The sequence below is a fragment of the Triturus cristatus genome, chromosome 6 (genome assembly GCF_964204655.1).
Source record: "Triturus cristatus chromosome 6, aTriCri1.1, whole genome shotgun sequence".
NCBI classification, from domain to species: Eukaryota; Metazoa; Chordata; class Amphibia; order Caudata; family Salamandridae; genus Triturus; species Triturus cristatus.
The window spans coordinates 41,373,880-41,392,511 of NC_140589.1; the positions used below are offsets into that span (position 1 = coordinate 41,373,880).

The 18,632-nt window shown below is 48.5% G+C and overlaps 1 protein-coding gene across 2 annotated transcripts in view; it reads left to right on the forward strand.

Moving 5' to 3' along the window:
• MOCS1 (molybdenum cofactor synthesis 1) overlaps nucleotides 1-18,632 on the forward strand; it is a 285,312-nt gene that overhangs the window by 1,154 nt on the left and 265,526 nt on the right. The window lies entirely within an intron of this gene.

Genomic DNA, 18,632 nt, shown 5'->3' on the forward strand with positions numbered 1-18,632 from the left:
ATGCGTATGCACCGGTAGGCAGCAGAACAGGTTTGTTCACTGGTGAGGAGGAGGGTGGCTGTGCATGTGCCCTGCCGGCCCTCAGAGTGCAGAACCCTCAACACCTGAGGCAGCTGTTCAAGGCAGGGCACCTGTCACGGAGGTGGTTTGCAGATGCTGTACTTGAAGCAGCCAGACTCCAGGCTGGTCTTTAAAGAGGGACTCCTGCGAACTGGCTTTCCTTTCCGCTGTGTGTATCTTGAGGCAAGTTCATAATCATTCTAATTTTATTTTGCTTCTTCTCACAAGACTTCCAAGTGGCTCGCTGACGTTGTACCTGGGGGTGTGCGTTTAACGCTGTCAAACTAGGCTCAGAATTCCCATCATGCAAAGCGATGTTAAGTAAACGCCAGAAGTGTCACACCATGTCTAAGTTTCATACAGTGGAGTTGTCGACTTCAAACAATGCAATTCCTTCACATGCAAAACCAGAACTAAATCATGTTAGCTTATTTTCTGAGGGCACTCTTTCCTTGTGCTTGAAAATAATGATTGACAATGGCACTTGTTTTGGCTTTTGTACTGTGAAAGATTTATACCAAGTGCCACCACCACAGGCACAGAGCCAGCTTCACTGGCAGAAAGACTAGATGCAAGATGGGTCGCTGCAGCAGGAGGAGCTGTGCAAGATTATGCCTCACCTATTAAACCTGAGAAGCAGCCATAAAGACATGTTGCACAATCTCTATACTTATACAGGTATTAGTCACGGTATAATGTATGTGATACTAAAGCCCTCTGGGAACCTACAGTAGTTATTTGTGAACCTAGCCAAAAGACACAGAGCACCGCACAGGGTCAAATGCTGGTGTGCAGTTCATGAGACTAGGAGAGGTATCTGGATTCTGAGAGCAGGAGTGTACTGCACCTGCATTCTGATGGAATGTTCTTTAAAGGGCTCCGTCTTCAACTGTTTCCTGAACAGAAGACGCATTGGGTATGCTGTTGCAGATCCTTGATGCATGGATGGAAAAGGCTTGATTCCTTTTTTCAATAAGTTTTTTTTTTTTTTTTTTTTTAGTCTCCAGTGTGTGTGTGTGTGTGTGTGTGTGTGGGGGGGGGTGTCCTGGCTTCAGGGGTACTGGTGGCCAGAGATGATGAGCTTGTCTGCAAGATCAGCATGGGTGCTGACCGTGATGCCTGTGTAAATGAAGTAGCTGGTTTTGAAGATGATGCATGGCAGCAAGAGGAGCCAATAGAGTTCTGTCAGGATCCTGGGGATCTGATTGTATTTCTTCAGCTTTGAATGATACTTGCTGTGGGGTGTCTGATGCCCTTGAGGGGAATGCTGATGTGGGGCCTGGGAGGCCATGGAGCAGGGCTTGTGGTCTGCAAGGCCTACTTGGGGTTGACTTATTAATATTTAAAATAAATGATTTTTAAAAGGAAGGATTTTGCCAGTCAATTTTTTTTTTTTACATTAGAATTGCAATGTTTACACTGCTACTGCCAGGCTACAATGGTAGGCCTAAAGCCATGTTGTGCACTGCCACTGTAGTGGACAGCACAATAGGTGCTGCAGTCCACTAGTAGTATTTAATTTATATGCCCTGGGTACACTTTGTATCCTTTGCCAGGGACATACAGGTAAGTTAAATATACCAATTTAGAGGATGCCAATTTGACCATGTGTGAAGAAAAGGCACAGACGCTATACTACTGGTTACCAGGGTTAAAGTCCACTTGGTTCTAAATCCTGCAAAAATACAGATTCCAGCCAGAAGCTAAAAATTGTGGCCTGGGTGAAGCCAAATGACTTGGCATTCAGTAAAAGTTGGGGTTCAAAGCTGTCTGAGTTCATATAATTGTGGTAGGTGTGTACTATTGTTTGTTCTTGGCAAATAACAGCAATTCTGTCTTGAGTGGGTTGAGCTTCAAGCAGGCACTGGGCGTCCAGGTCCTTGATGAACAAGGTGGGCTGAGTTCTCTTCTCCCCAGGGTTTGAACTGTAGTTCCTAGCAGACGCAATTAACTCACTTTGTGGTTCCATCTGGCTTCTCTAGGTTCTCTAGAACAGTAAACAGTGTCTTGTGGCAGGAACCTTTGGCTATTGTTGTTTTGATAAATGTGTTTTGTTAGAGCAGAGGTCGGAGTTAATTGGGAATTGGAGTGTGGAGTGATGGGGAGCTGCAAACCTGCGATGAGGATTGAAGATAATGTGGAGACATACAAAAGATTTATTGTGCAAGACACAAGTGAAAAGATAAAAAGAACAAGTAAACATCTATGCCATGCTGGTGCCATAGCTGAACCAACACAAGTCTAATTTCACTGATTTGCTACTCTTTTACCATGAACACTCATTCCCTAGTAATAAAAAGTATTGGGCTCACTTGCAGGGATGAGGACGAGATGTTAGAGAGAGAGAGAGAGAGACAACTCAGTGTTGTTCAGTCAGGACAGCAACATAACAAGTGCTTAGTTTCTCACCTTTCCATACACAGGTTGCCAGTATGGCGAGGGTCTGAGTCATGAGCCAATTTATAGATTGCTCGTCAGGAGATCATCCACCTTTGGGAGCATCAGAGGTTCTTGAGGTGTGAATAAAGATTGCTGCTCCAACTGTTCTTTTGCCACTCTGGCTTATTTTCGCTCATTCTGCAATACTCCTGAATTGTGCATGCTGCCGTCTGGGTCACTGAGCTTTCTGTGATTCCTCTCTGCCCCTGCTCTCCACCTACCTTTGGTGCAAGCACACACAGCGCTTCGCTGTCCATCTCTATCTAGCTACGTTGGAGCTTTGTAGGTGATTATTTGTTTTAACCTCTTGCAGGGCTGTCCTGAATCCAAGAAATCTTACCTGGCAGAACATCTAGGCAGCTAGATCCCTCTCCTAGCAGAAGCTGTAGACAGAGCAACTGTGTCAGTCTTCACTGTGCAGTAAGCCATATTGTGTCTGCTCCTCAGTACTCAACAGGCCCTTCAATATGAAAATAACATGGTTGTGGTTGATATCTCCGCAATGGTAAGGGTCAACTGGATGTGATCATGTGTGCTGCAATCAAGGTGACAAGCAGGAGCCAATGTGAACACCCTCCACATGACAGTTTAAGTCAACACAGTGTGCACCTCCTGCTTCCACATCCTACGCATGCTACGTAAGATCTTCAAATGGTTGCCTCGGAGCACTAGACAGACCATCACGCAAGCACCCATCATCAGCAGGCTGCACTTCAGCAACACACTCTACGCCTGAATCTCCAAACAACTCCTACACAGACTCCAGACCATCCAGAACACTGCTGAAAGACTCCTACTCAACCCCCCACGCCGCACCCACATCACACCGCACCTCAGGAAGCTTCACTGGCTCCCCATTTACAAGCACAGCCAATTCAAACTTCTCACACACACATTTAAAACCCTACACAACACAGGAACAGGATACCGGAACAGCTGCATACACTCTCACCAACCCACCAGACACATATGCTCTGCCTCACTCTCACATATTCCCATCATCCACAAAAGCGAAACTGGAGATCACTCATTCTTCTACTTCGCACCCAAGACTTGGAACAACCTCCCTCAACACAACAGAACCTCCTCCTCACTATTTGAGATCTGCAACAAGGTGAAGACCTAGTTTCCTCAGTATAAGCCCCAGGTGCTGAGGATTGCTCAGTATAAGCCCCGGGTGCTGAGGATTCCTCAGTATAAGCCCCGGGTGCTGAGGTTTCCACAGCATAAGCCCCGGGTGCTGAGGTTTCCACAGCATAAGCCCCAGGTGCTGTGTGCTGAGGTTTCCACAGCATAAGCCCCGGGTGCTGAGGTTTTCACATTATCACCCCTGTGTGCTGAGGTTTCCACAGTATCAGCCCCGGGTGCTTAGATTTCCACAGTACCAGCCTCTGTGGCTAAGGTTTACACAGTATCAGCCCCGGTATGAGATTTCCACTTTACCTACCCAGCCTCATGTGCTGAGGTTTCCACAATATCCGCCTCGGGCGCAGAGTTTTCCACAGTACCAGCCTCAGTTGCTGAGATTTTCACTTTACCTACCCAGCCTCAGATGCTTAGGTTCCCACAACATCCGCTTCGGATGCTGAGATTTCCACAGAACCAGCCTTCGGTGTGAGATTTCCACTTTACCTACCCAGCAGGTGCTGAAGTTTCCATAGTGTGCTGAGGTTGCCGTAGTACCAGCCTCGGGTTTGAGATTTTCATTTTACATACCTCAGCCGCTGAGGTTTCCATAGTACCAGCCTCGGGCATGAGATTTCCACTTTACATACCCCAGCCTCGGGTGCTGTGGTTTCCGCAGTACCAGTCTCGGGTGCTGAGGTGTACACTCTACCTACCCAACCTCAGGTGCTGAGATTTCTGCAGTACCTGCCTCAGGTGCTGAGATTTCCACAGTACCACCCGCGGGTGTGAGATTTCCACTTTACCTACCCAGCCTCAGGTTCTGAGTTTTCCGCAGTACCAGCCTCAGGTTCTGAGTTTTCCGCAGTACCATCCTCAGGTTCTGAGTTTTCCGCAGTACCATCCTCAGGTTCTGAGTTTTCCGCAGTACCATCCTCAGGTTCTGAGTTTTCCGCAGTACCAGCCTCGGGTGCTGAGATTTCCACAGTACCACCCGCGGGTGTGAGATTTTCACTTTACCTACCCAGCCTCAGGTTCTGAGTTTTCCGCAGTACCATCCTCAGGTTCTGAGTTTTCCGCAGTACCAGCCTCAGGTTCTGAGTTTTCCGCAGTACCAGCCTCAGGTGCTGAGATTTTCCCAGAACCTGCCTCAGGTTCTGAGTTTTCCGCAGTACCAGCCTCAGGTTCTGAGTTTTCCGCAGTACCAGCCTCAGGTGCTGAGGTTTCCCCAGTACCAACCTCGGGTGCTGAGGTTTCCCCAGTACCAGCCTCAGGTGCCGAGGTTTCCCCAGTACCAGCCTCGGGTGCTGAGGCTTCTGCAGTGCTAGCCTCGGGTGCTGAGGTTTCCGCAGTGCCAGCCTCTGGTGCTGAGGTTTCCGCAGTGCCAGCCTCGGGTGCTGAGGTTTCCCCAGTACCAACCTCGGGTGCTGAGGTTTCCCCAGTACCAGCCTCGGGTGCTGAGGTTTCCCCAGTACCAGCCTCGGGTGCTGAGGTTTCCCCAGTACCAGCCTCGGGTGCTGAGGTTTCCCCAGTACCAGCCTCGGGTGCTGAGGTTTCCCCAGTACCAGCCTCGGGTGCTGAGGTGTCCACAGTACCAGCCTCGGGCGCTGAGGTGTCCACAGTGCCAGCCTCAGGCGCTGAGGTCTCCTCTTGGCACTCTGCAGCAACCCCCTTCTGATGACACTTTCGATGCTCGCCCTCTGACCTGGAAGAGCAGGCAGATGTTTGGCTCCACAGGGCCCGTGTTTGCACAGTGACCCAGCTCCTGAATGGAAGCGGCTCACACGGTGTGTGCACGCGGAGGCAGGAGATAAGGGTGAATGACAGCAGCACGTGCTGCTCGGAGATTACTGATTCTCTCCCTTCACGTCTATGATTGTTGACTTTGAATGAGCGGAGCACGCGCCACCTGCTCCGCTCCCCGCAGCCTAGTAACCCATTTCACAGACTGGCAGCCATGTTGTTGTGTGCATCCTAGTGTTTGAGGTTGTCTGGCAATTTTAAAATGATTATATTGGTGAATGAGGAGCTGTGTTTTTACACAAACGGTCACACTTTGTATAAGCCACCATGGTGGTCGCAGGAGGGTCTCGAGGGACCAGTTCTGCCCCACCCTCTTCCAGGTGGGGCAGAACTGGGGGTTTAGAACCATCATCCCTGCTTGCAGTGGCTATACCCCGTTGCCCCTCTTGTAGCTTGCCACATTACCCATACAAGTAGGGCCGCCCTGTTTTGTGAAGGCTCGTCCACATGGACAGGGGGCGTGCACTGCATAGGTGCTGGCTTATGTATCCCACACCTGGCCCCGCCACCTCCTCAGGTTAAGCAGCAATGGGGCAGTGCTGGCAATCTGGCTTCAGGTCTGCTTTCAGTTCCCGTCCTCGGATGCCATCTCTTGGGTACTCTGGTCACGCGAGCATGAGAAGCGTTTGGGTAAATGATGCTTCAGCCCATGGACGCAGTTACAGATGCAGACACTAGGTGAGGCTACTGGGCACAAAGGACTGTGGTTCGGATACAAAGTGCTACCTACGTTTCTGGGCCTTCAGTCTTCTGTTAAGTAGAGCATCATGTCCTACTTGTTACCTCGGTCCATTAATGATGCTCCAGGGCCTATCTATCGAGCACAGCTGAGTGATGCTGCGAGGCCTACTTGTTATCCATGGCCAGTAAGGGATGCTGCACGGCCTACTTGCTATCCATGGTCGGTAAGGGATGCTGCACGGCCTACTTGTTATCCATGGCCAGTAAGGGATGCTGCACGGCCTACTTGTTATCCATGGCCAGTAAGGGATGCTGCACGGCCTACTTGTTATCCATGGTCAGTAAGGGATGCTGCACGGCTTACTTGTTATCCATGGCCAGTAAGGGATGCTGCACGGCCTACTTGTTATCCATGGTCAGTAAGGGATGCTGCACGGCCTACTTGCTATCCATGGTCGGTAAGCGATGCAGCACGGCCTACTTGTTATCCATGGCCAGTAAGGGATGCTGCACGGCCTACTTGTTATCCGTGGCCAGTAAGGGATGCTGCACGGCCTACTTGTTATCCGTGGTTGGTAAGCGATGCCGCACTGCCTACTTGTTATCCATGGCCAGTAAGCGATGCTGTACGGCTTACTTGTTATCCATGGTCGGTAAGCGATGCCGCACGGCTTACTTGTTATCCATGGTTAGTAAGTGATGCTGTACGGCTTACTTGTTATCCATGGTCGGTAAGCGATGCCGCACGGCCTACTTGTTATCCATGGCCAGTAAGGGATGCTGCACGGCCTACTTGTTATCCGTGGCCAGTAAGGGATGCTGCACGGCCTACTTGTTTACCATGGTCGGTAAGCGATGCAGCACGGCTTACTTGTTATCCATGTTTAGTAAGCGATGCTACTTGTGAAAATAGTAGCCTTCACCTCCCGTGGTTGCTGGTGTGCAGGGAATCTTTCTCCCGTGGCCTGATCATGTGTAGGGCAGCCTTAGAAGCAGAGTTTCCTTCTTCTGAGGACTTCGGTAGGTGAGTCTGTGAGAAAAGTATTTCGAGGGGTGCAGGGACAGCCTGAGAGGAAAAATTCTTCTCCCAAGAGCTGCGGGAATCTAGGGACAGTCTCGGAACACATCTCTCAGAGCTGCTAGTATGCAGGAAGTATCTGGGACCAGAGTATACCCTTTCGAGAACTGCTGGTGGCATGCAATGACAGCCAGAGAGCAGAGCATTCTTCTCCCAAGGGCTGCTGGTGTGCATGGAGAGTCTGTGAGTAGAGTATCCTCTTGACGGCTGCTGGTGTGCATGGAGAGTCTGTAAGTAGAGTATTCTCTGGAGGGCTGCAGGTGTACATGGAGAGTCTGTGAGTAGAGTATCCTCTCGAGGGCTGCTGGTGTGCATGGAGAGTCTGTGAGTAGAGTATCCTCCTGATGGCTGCTGGTGTGCATAGAGAGTCTGTGAGTAGAGTATCCTCCTGATGGCTGCTGGTGTGCATAGAGAGTCTGTAAGTAGAGTATCATCCTGACGGCTGCTGGTGTGCATGGAGAGTCTGTGAGTAGAGTATCCTCCTGATGGCTGCTGGTGTGCATGGAGAGTCTGTTCGTAGAGTATCCTCCCGAGGGCTGCTGGTGTGCATGGAGAGTTCGTAGAGTATCCTCCCGAGGGCTGCTGGTGTGCATGGAGAGTCTGTGAGTAGAGTATCATCCTGACGGCTGCTGGTGTGCTTGGAGAGTCTGTGAGTATAGTATCCTCCCGAGGGCTGCTTGTGTGCATGGAGAGTCTGTGAGTAGAGTATCCTCTTGGGCTGCTGGTGTGCATGGAGAGTCTGTGAGTAGAGTATCCTCTTGAGGGCTGCTGGTGTGCATGGAGAGTCTTTGAGTAGAGTATCCTCCTGAGGGCTGCTGGTGTGCATGGAGAGTCTGTGAGTAGAGTATCCTCTTGACGGCTGCTGGTGTGCATGGAGAGTCTGTGAGTAGAGTATCCTCTTGAGGGCTGCTGGTGTGCATGGAGAGTCTGTTCGTAGAGTATCCTCCCGAGGGCTGCTGGTGTGCATGGAGAGTCTGTTCGTAGAGTATCCTCCCGAGGGCTGGTGGTGTGCATGGAGAGTCTGTGAGTAGAGTATCATCCTGACGGCTGCTGGTGTGCTTGGAGAGTCTGTGAGTATATTATCCTCCCGAGGGCTGTTTGTGTGCATGGAGAGTCTGTGAGTAGAGTATCCTCTTGGGCTGCTGGTGTGCATGGAGAGTCTGTGAGTAGAGTATCCTCTTGAGGGCTGCTGGTGTGCATGGAGAGTCTTTGAGTAGAGTATCCTCCTGAGGGCTGCTGGTGTGCATGGAGAGTCTGTGAGTAGAGTATCCTCTTGAGGGCTGCTGGTGTGCATGGAGAGTCTGTGAGTAGAGTATCCTCTTGAGGGCTACTGGTGTGCTTGGAGAGTCTGTGAATAGAGTATCCTCTTGACGGCTGCTGGTGTGCATGGAGAGTCTGTGAGTAGAGTATCCTCTTGACGGCTGCTGGTGTGCATGGAGAGTCTGTAAGTAGAGTATCCTCTTGAGGGCTGCTGGTGTGCATGGAGAGTCTAAAAGTGGAGTGTTCTTCTCCCGCGGGCTGCTTGTGTGCATGGAGAGTCTGTGAGTAGAGTATCCTCTCGAGGGCTGCTGCTGTGCATGGAGTGTCTGTGAGTAGAGTATCCTCCCGAGGGCCGCTGGTGTGCAGTGCGTTGTATCCTGTGCTGCCAATATTTCTAAACTGTGCTGCCTTCTTGACATGGTATTATTCATAGCGTATCATTGTTTTACTGTTCCAAGATGTCTACCATGTTTAGAAACACTATGTTGGCCACTTTGGCTCAGTACAGCAGTGTGCGGTTTAATGAACGGCTAACTTGGAATGATTTTATGCACAGTGTGTCATTATTTTTCATATTCCAAGATAGGCCAGCATGTTGATTCTAAATGTGACAGCTATGTTGGAACTGTAAAACTGCCGTTCTTGTAAGACAGACCTTTTCTGTTGTGTTTAATTTTACTTTTGGCAGTGTAGTTGAAGTATACCCCACCTTTAATAGAGTGTGGTGAATGCCACCTTGCCTGCTATGGGTAGTCTGATGGCTGGTGGTTAATATTGATGATCAAGAGCACTAGATATTTTACCTTCTCCTGTTGGAGTGGCTTCCACTTATCATACTCTTAACCTTTTAATGCCTTAAACTGCTTTAAGATCAGTGTGGCGGCCCAGTAACCCAGAGGTCTCACTCTCCATCCTTTCCCAGAAGTTGGACACAGCTGGGCAAGACCAAACCATATGGAAGAAGTCAAGATCAGGAAGGGTGCACCTCGCACACTCTGCTTGTGCAGCAATGCCCATCTGCTGCAATTATTGGGGCGGGGGGGGTGTCAAATATGTTGCATGGAGATAGTTGATTTGGAGCATTCGAAGACGTAAGGAAATCGCCAATTCTCTTGGGGTCAAGCACACCTCCCTCCAGTCAGCATCATTCAATTTGCCCATCCAACCCTCCCACTTGTCTCTCAAGAGGAGGAAGCCATCAGGTGCTTTGATCTCTGAGGAACTGTAAAGTGTGGAAATGGCTCCCTTGCTCAAACTTCCTATCAGCAGTTTCCATTCAAGAAGATTGTATTGGGGGATCTGGGCATCTTCCGAGATGTGGACACACAGGACATGGCGTAATTGAAGTTAGCGAAAGAACTGCGCTTAGGAGAGGCAATAAAGGTACCCCAGCTTCTGAAATGACATCAGTCTCCCTCCTCGGCGAACATCTTCCAAGTAAGTAAATCCCTATTCTGTCCCACTGTGTAGCGAGGATCCCAATAGATAAAAGCAGGGCCGCTCTCCAGCAAAGCAATGTCACTTGGGTACAGGAAGGTGGAGCATGTGGTATTGGGCTACCATAGAGTAAGTTGAGGAGACCGTCAAGGCCATGAGGTGTAATTCAATCAACACAGTTAGCGGGGTCGTCTCAACCTCCGGTGAACCACTCATTAATCGGTGAGAGAGGGCAGGTTTACAGATAGTCTTTAAAGTCCTTCAGTTAGACTTGACTAAAGTAAAAAAAACAAGGATAGGGTGGGGTTGAAGTTAGGTTTAGAATTCAGAATTGAGCTTTCATTCATCCAAACGTAGAACCGTAGATTGTAGTGTGCTTTCTCATGGGGTGAGGATGGTTGCTGTTACATCTTTTACTGTTAGGGTGCCAAACTAGATTTTGTACCAATGAGATGTTTTATTGTTTATTTAAAATTATAGAAACTATTTCATATTTTGAAATGAATAGTGTGAAGAAAAGTGTGTGGGTAAAGGTTGAAGTGAGGGTGAAAGAGAGGATCGATATATACTACTGGTCTGTGAAAGAGTTTGGGAGAGCCCTTAAATCCGAGTTAAGATTAGGGATAGTTTCTCGTTTACAGTTGGGATTAAGGGTAGGATTAAGGTTAGGGGGTATCAGTGGCTTCATTTTGGAGTTAGGTGAAAGTAATGTGGTTCTAGTTTTGTTCAGACCTTTCCTCTCTCAGCTCCCCCTCTCTCTAAAGAATGGTAATTCCAAGGTAGTAGGCATTGTGATTCGACCCCCACTTTTCACAAGTGGTCGCTGCTTCCCATAAGTACTCCAGCTCCTTGACTAATACCTTGTGATGGACTTCGGAAGGAAGCTGTGAAGCACCGGCTTGAGCATAGCGTGGCACGGACTGGACACCACGTTGCAGCCTTCTTCAAAACCAGAACTAGTACTCGACACCTATGAGAAGGTTTAAACTGCTACTTATCAAACAATACGTGGGATGTCAGCTCTCCCTCTCTCTAAAGAATGGTAATTCCAAGGTAGTAGGCATTGTGATTCGACCCCCACTTTTCACAAGTGGTCGCTGCTTCCCATAAGTACTCCAGCTCCTTGACTAATACCTTGTGATGGACTTTGGAAGGAAGCTGTGAAGCACCGGCTTGAGCATAGCGTGGCACGGACTGGACACCACGTTGCAGCCTTCTTCAAAACCAGAACAAGTACTCGACACCTATGAGAAGGTTTAAACTTAGGGTGACCAGATTCTCAAAACAAAAAACGGGGACAGGTCATAGACATAGAAGTAGGACTACCGTTTGCAGTAACCATCGACATAAAAGTAGGGCTATTTGACAGCTGTCATAGACATAGAAAAAGGACTACAATGACAGGTCCCTTCACAGACCGAGATGAAGCATTACAGACAACAAATCTGTGGTCTTTTATTGGCAACCCTCTCCTTTACACAGCAGCATTAGTACTTTTTATTACATTTACACTTCTAAGGACTGTAGCATATATTTGCCAAAAATCAATAAAACATCACAGGCTAGCAAATACCAGATTTACTAGCTTTATCAATGCTCGTTTCTATAGCTGCTCCTTGAAGTCCTTTCCAGCTAAACAGTTTGCCGTGATCTGAAATGTCAGTCAAAAGATCAAGTCATAGCTTTGATATGGAGAACACAGAGCATGCATCAATTGGTTAGGAATAAAACATGCAATGAGCAATGCATTAATCCTTGCATGGTATGCATAAGGGCTACTGAAAAGTTTGTATGGCTATGAATACAAGCTACAGGACGAAGAAATATTGTTTTATCCAAAGTAGAAACTTTGGCTGGCACGATGACGTAGGTGGCGCTGCGTGTAAAATGTCTCTCTTCAAAGGATTTCCCTTCTTGCTACAGCGCTCACCTCCGTGACAACACATGCCGTAAACAGTGCAAAGAGAGCATGCGCGCGCATGCTCAACCGGAACAATGAAAAACAGGGACATTTCTGTGTTTAACCTGGACACTGCTTGAAAACAGGGACATTTGAGTCACTTGGAGAAAAGTGTCGGGATACGGGGACACTTCTCCAAAAACGGGGACCGTCCTGGGAAAACGGGGACGTCTGGTCACCCTATTTAAACTGCTACTTATCAAACAATACGTGGGATGTCCTGCTGCGAGGAGGAGCTGCTATGACAGAGAGACGGAGCACTAGCTATCTGAAGACCCGCGTGAAGGATGAAACCAAGAAGATGTTGCCCAGGATGCAACACACCTGAAGTCCACCTGAGATGGACCAAACCAGACAGCCAGGAATATCATCATCGGGTCAGGGTGTGCCAGCAGCACTCAAGAATGACTTTTCCTAATATTATTCACTGCCACCTCAGTGTGTCACTCAACTCCATTCGTCCAGTCTGCTAGTGAGCGCCAGGGCCTATGGTGAAACCTAAACAGTGAATCGGTGAAGTGGACTCATGGTGGTTGTTAAAGTGAAACTGCAGATACTCTGACCAGCGAACGTGAGTGAGATCTGGTGCACAGTCTTATGATTCTGATATCAATGGGAGCGTTGGGCAGGGGGTGCCTTTGCTGTGGATATGGACATCTTGAAAGCAGCAGGAACTCCATCCTCTATGTGGAGGGCACCTTTTCAAGATGGAGTACTTAAGGGTGATCGAACAAATGTAAGTATTGATATTTATATATCGTCTTGAGACCTTCACGGGTGAGTAGCTGCGCTTTACAAACTCCTGATTGAGTGATAGAATGCAAACCGACCTGTGAAGCAAAAGAGCGCTGTGCATCTCGAGCTGCTAGGCCTCTGCTCCTCTCAAAAATTTAAAATGCTTTCCACTCTTAGCTTCCATTTTCTTTTGTCAAGATCAGTAAACGATGAAACCATCTTCAATTACTTCACCTGTATTTAGACTCCATTCACTGTTCTTCTATATCGTAGACATTCAACATTTTTCAAGAGGGAACAGTAACTTTTCTCAGTCTTCAAACAGTGGTGATTTTCCTGTCTCTTCCTTTATCATAAACCCTCAGTCTCTTCACACATCTGATCAGACTCTCCCTTTCAATGCAAGGGCGTTTGCAATTGGCTCCCATCTCCTCTTGCCTCAACTGCTGCTAAGTAATTTTCTGCCCGGGCTGATGCTTGTAGCCATGACTCGAAGTTGTTACCATTAAGGAAACGTTCCATCCACAGTGTCTGCAAATAAGGTTGAAGCTTGCCTTACCTTAAACTGGAGACTCAATAGTGGAACCTGGTGCTCTCTAACTGGGGGGAGGACATTTGGTTTCTGGAGAGGTCTGTCTCTTTGCATCGGTCTCCTAGTCTAGCGGGGCGGTTTTCTTCACCTGCGATTTCTCCAAGATCAGCTTTAGCTGTTATGTGGTGTGTACATTTTTCATTTTATAGTTTTTCTATATAAAATAATGAGCTAAAGACCATTACAGAGTGGCTGCTCAGGAAATCTAGAAATTTGATGAGCAGGCCTGATGGTGTTCGGAAGAAGTCAGTATTCAGTGAATCCGCATGACTCTCGCTTCCATGCAGCCGTCTGTAACAGACACCCATGTTCCCTGGATATTTACATATTACATTTGGTTGCATTGTCACTGAAGTTTTAAGCAAAGTCACCTTGGACTTTAGAAGCTGCAAGTGCCTGTATAATTGTTGTATTATGGCTCCATGGCTCCAACATTGTAGCTCACTCCTCTTCAGGCTCAACAGCTTGCCTGAAGGACTCGTTCTCTTAGTCAGTCTTTCCTATTTTCAATGTTTAATGTGCATCTGTAGTTTGTCAGTGTTTTTTTTTCTTTTTAATTGCTCTTTATTGAAAGTTTTGTATACCAGCAAAGACCACTATTAGGATCATATACATATCAAATGCAGGACACAGTGGCTTATTGAACGTTAAATCTTGAACACAGTAGGCAGGGCCACAGGAATCGCCATCTGCGAAACTCCGGTCGAAAAAACAGAATCAAACGATGTAGAAGAAATAGAGTGACAAACTGTTGCGCGTGACGCATACGTTTTGTGATAAAGACAATGCGCATCTTAGTCAGCAATTGATTGGGAGAAAGCAGGCAGCATTGATGGTGGCCGAAGGTGTGATGGGGAGGGCACCAACCACAGTGAGCGTTTGTCTGTAAGCGATACTATTGCCTGTAGGCACCACCAAGGCAAGACGTCTAGGTCGATTGGCCTGCCTTCATGGTGGCTGCAATTCAGGGTTGGGCTCTAGTGTCGACAGTATTGCATCCCATTCAGTGATTTGCGTGCCCTATTCATCTTAGTAACGGAGCTGCTGCATTACATTGTCTTCTGCTTGTGCTCAGCGGCGGAGCTCTTGCTTCCAAGCCTATGTCAGGGGTGCTGAGGCCTGTTTCCAATGTCATACCTGCCAGCTCACACGGTGCCACCGTGTGACACACTATATCGACTCCCATCACACGGTCTCCTGGTGAGGTGCTGATATCACACGGTGGCAGGGAAAACAAGCTGAAAACCTCTTTAAATAATGGTTTTCCAGCTTGATTTCTGAGGCTGTGAACTGGCAACATCCATTGAGGGGTGTGAAAGCACCCGAGGATATCGGCACCAGCCTCAGCAAGTGTTTTTTTTTTCCTTTTTGGGAGGGAGCTTGGGGGCGGGGTTCAAGAGTGCCTTATAGGTACTTCTCGGCTCGAAGCCCTGCCCCTTTCAATGCTCACTTGTATTGCAAGTTGGCAGGTATGCAATGTATATCAATCGCTTGCCATGCCAGGGCAAGCGCTAAGTCTATACATTTGCTCCTGGCCTTCTTTGTCGTGGGGCAGAGCATCAGACCAACCAGATATGTTTCCGTGGTGTTGATATGGTGTCTGCCCGTAATTTGTTTATTGTAATCAATGTGCGGTGGACTTAATTAAACAGCAACAATTTCAGGCATACATTTCTCGTGACCTGCTGAATATGGCTCAAGACACTACTCAAATCTGAATCAGTAAAGTCAAGTTGCAAGTTATAATTCCAGTATTGTTTCACTCCAGGTAGCAATGGTCCCTCCATCTACCCCAGAGCCCTCTACACATTGGTAATCCTGTACCTTGTGGCACTCCATGCTAGCAACGTGTGTAGCACTAGGTCAGTGTTATGCTCCCTACTGGGATCGCCTCATACTTCCTACGCACCGTCTCCCTGAGTGCCGTGTGCATCAGATACTGTCCTGCCGGAAAGCGTAAGTGTTAGAAATGGGGGTCTCTAGTTGGCAGAGGTAGGCACCTTTGTCCAAATAGGGACCTTTGCTTTTAGTCCGGGTTAGGGGGATACACAAATTAGATAACCCATGCTACCCCTTTGGTTGCTTGGCACGAGCAGACAGGCTTATCCCAAAGGCAATGTGTAAGGTTTTGTATTCAAAACATACAGTAACACAGTGATAACACCACAAATGAACACCACGCCAGTTTAGAAAAATAAAGTGTCTTTATCTAAACTCAACAACACCAAAACGACAAAAATCCAACATGCAGGTAGTAAAATAGCACTTAAAAACAGTTAGTTCCAAAATAAAGCTTGTAGAAAACAAGTAGCTCCACCTGGGGCTTTTTCGACGGCATGACAGCAATAAATCGAAAGTACAACGCCGACTGCGACGTGTGCGGTGTCGAGCACCGAGTCACACAAATCCCCAAACAAATAGTACCTTTTGGATAACGTAGTCTGTGATGATGCACGGCGTCGTGGAGGTGAGGCGTTGGTGAAGAGGTCGAGGCTGGCTCCCTAGCTGCCACACGGAGGCGAGGCGTCAAATCCAGGGCAGGGGAAACGGTTGCGTCGGCAATGAGGCGTCTGTTCATATGATGATGCGAAGTCGGTCATCGGCGCCGCGCTAACAGGATGCGGACGCTATCGATGACAGTCGATGCGAGCACTGTCGTCAGGAAGGCCGATAACTGCTGCTATCGAAGGGTGTTGGGCTTGCGGTGCAGGCCGGGCGGTGTCATGCACCTCAACTCACAAAGAACCCACGTGTCCAGAGTATAAATCTACTGAGTATGTGGAACACATATCACAAAACAGTATGAAATCTTGGGGTCAGTGAACAAGCTATAAGAAAAAGTATATACAAGATATATTCAAAACGTATCACCCTCTCAGATCTGAACCAATGACTAGACCTCACAGCATAAAGCTGTGGGCATATCCCTTTACAGGACGAATTCCCTCACTCACCATAGGTGACATGCTTCATCATATGGGAATCTCCTCCCTGAGGAAAACCTAGTTCCTCAGGGGGCTACAACCTCCTCTCTACGAGGAAGGAGCTCAGGGATGTTTTGTTTCAAAATCCAGATGGAGTTTACTAAATCCACAAATGATGAGTTATTGGTAAATGTAAGGAAGAACGCAGCGCAAAAAATAACTAAATGTGCAGGGAGTGCAATTAAAACTAGTTAGAGAGTGTAAATCGAGAACTTTATTCTAATACAGTCCCTACTAGGATTAAAAATAACAGTGCACCAGCAGTATAGATTTAAACCGCTTTGGTGAGATGGAAAATAGTGGTCGACATGTTTCAGCCTATAGCCCCATCGTGGGCAAAGCTTTCATCAGGACCATTAGTGATGCTGCTGCATAAAAGTGTGTGTGTGATATCAACAAAAAAGGATACTTGAACAGGAACTTGAATCAGTCATCTGTTCTTCTAAAAGACATTACCTACAGAGGAAAAAATAGACAACACACAACATAATATTTGATTCTGTCATCAAATGTCAACGGTCCAGATACTTAAAGTCCTACTCATAAATGAAAACACGGCTTACCCGCAGTCCGCTGGGTAACCATTTCACCTCAACCTGGCAACAGCTCAGGATGGGGCACCGCTCTGAAAAACTATGTAAATACCATTTATTAGGTCCAAATTCATATAAGATAAGTCCCGGGAAAACATTGTTCATATAACGGACCTTATGTGTTTTGTAGTATTAAAAATGGGGAGACGACTGCAAAAGCAAGAGTGAGAGCACAGATAATAAAATGTGCCTCCATGTATGATCAAAATATATATATATAAATAAAAGGAAAGAGAAAACCCCTGGAGGTGGTAGTGTATGGTGGCCACGTACACCACATGAGGGAAAGATTAATACTGTCCCACCAACAGATCCTAAAACCCAGCGCTTATAGTAGAAAGCGCGATCTCGAAGAGGTTTTGACTAACATCTAATCTGCTCACCTTGTTCCAGGCAACAGAGGAGCCAAAATGCCCGTCCGAAGCGTCTGTGTCAAAAGAAAACGTTACGCGCATCGGCGCTTATATGTAAAAAGCGCGTTCTCAAAGAGGTTTTGACTAATATCCAATCTGCTCACCTTGTTACAGGCAACAGAGGAGCCAAAATGCCCCGTTAGAGGCGTCTGTGTCACAAGAAAACGTTACGTGCATCAAGAAACCAATAAGCAGGTATTCGCTGCGGGGCCACTCACCTCTCCGTCGGTACTCCGGGCCCGAAATGAGCCTGTAACCGGAGGTGAGTAGCCCGCAGATCTTCAGGAATATATAGTGGTCAAGGGCTCGTTAATTGTAAGCCGGTGTGTCGTGTTAAAAACCAGAAGTGCTCATGCGCATGCGTGACGACAGAGACACTGTTCAATAGCGCATGTGCCAAGCAAGAGACAGCATGTCTTTACATTGCGCATGCGCAGATACGAAAATGCGGCCTCAATCCAAGACAACAATGTCAAGCAGCTGTATTCAACAAACCGTCATGTCCAGTGTGTCCCGACAGACGGAAACCAGCATCCCAAGTTGCAGCAACATGACCAAACTAGGGCCCACACCGCAACCGTCATCACATTGAACATATGCATGGAAAGGGCAAAAACAACCCTGAAACCAGGCCACTAAGATAAACCAAAGAAAAGGACCGAAAGGGGACCTAAGCCAAAAACATGGTTACCCAAAGAACAAAGGTCCTTTATAGTGATTGAGACAATCTCAAAATGTCACTGAACCGGGGGGCGGAGCTTGGCTCGCGATGAAGATGGCCGCCTGAGCCTCGAGCTCCTCCACGCCGCCAGTCTATCCTGAAAATATCCGACTACCCTTCACCACTAAACGACACATGGAGCTGGATCCTTGTGCCTGAGTGCCTCCGCATCCCGTCGCTGAGACTCCGGGCCCCATTGGCCCCCCCCAATCCAGAGTTACGGGGCTTACCTGCAGGCGGAGCGCTGGGCCTCGGCTCCCCGAGCTGGAGTGACCTCGGGGCGGAGCTGCGTCGCCCTGCGTGCGGGACGGAACTTTGGAGCACGCCAGTCCCCGGCGTTGCGGAGACCTGACTCTCGTGGCCCCTTCCTGCTCCCTGCCGGGGGGGGGGGGGGGGGGGCGAGGCGTTGTCCGCTCTGGCTTTCACCCGTCCCCGCTACGCGAGCGAGGGAGCCTGATCGGCGTGCGGGGAGCCTGGAGGGGAGTCTCGGTGTCCTCCCATCCCCCCTCCTGGCCTGGACGCGGCGACCTGATCGGGACCTGAGCCGCGAGGCGGCCTGCGCCGGAGTGGAGGCATCGTTGAGGGGACTGCTGAGTGAGCGTTCCCACCCGGACTACCCTGGAACCCAGAAGGTGAGCGGTACAGCCATTTTTGCGCCCGCCATAGAGACAGTGCACACCCGATGCCCGATGCGCCCCGGATGATGCCCGCGGACTGAGAGTGGGTTGGTGCAGGGAGCGCTAAGCCACAA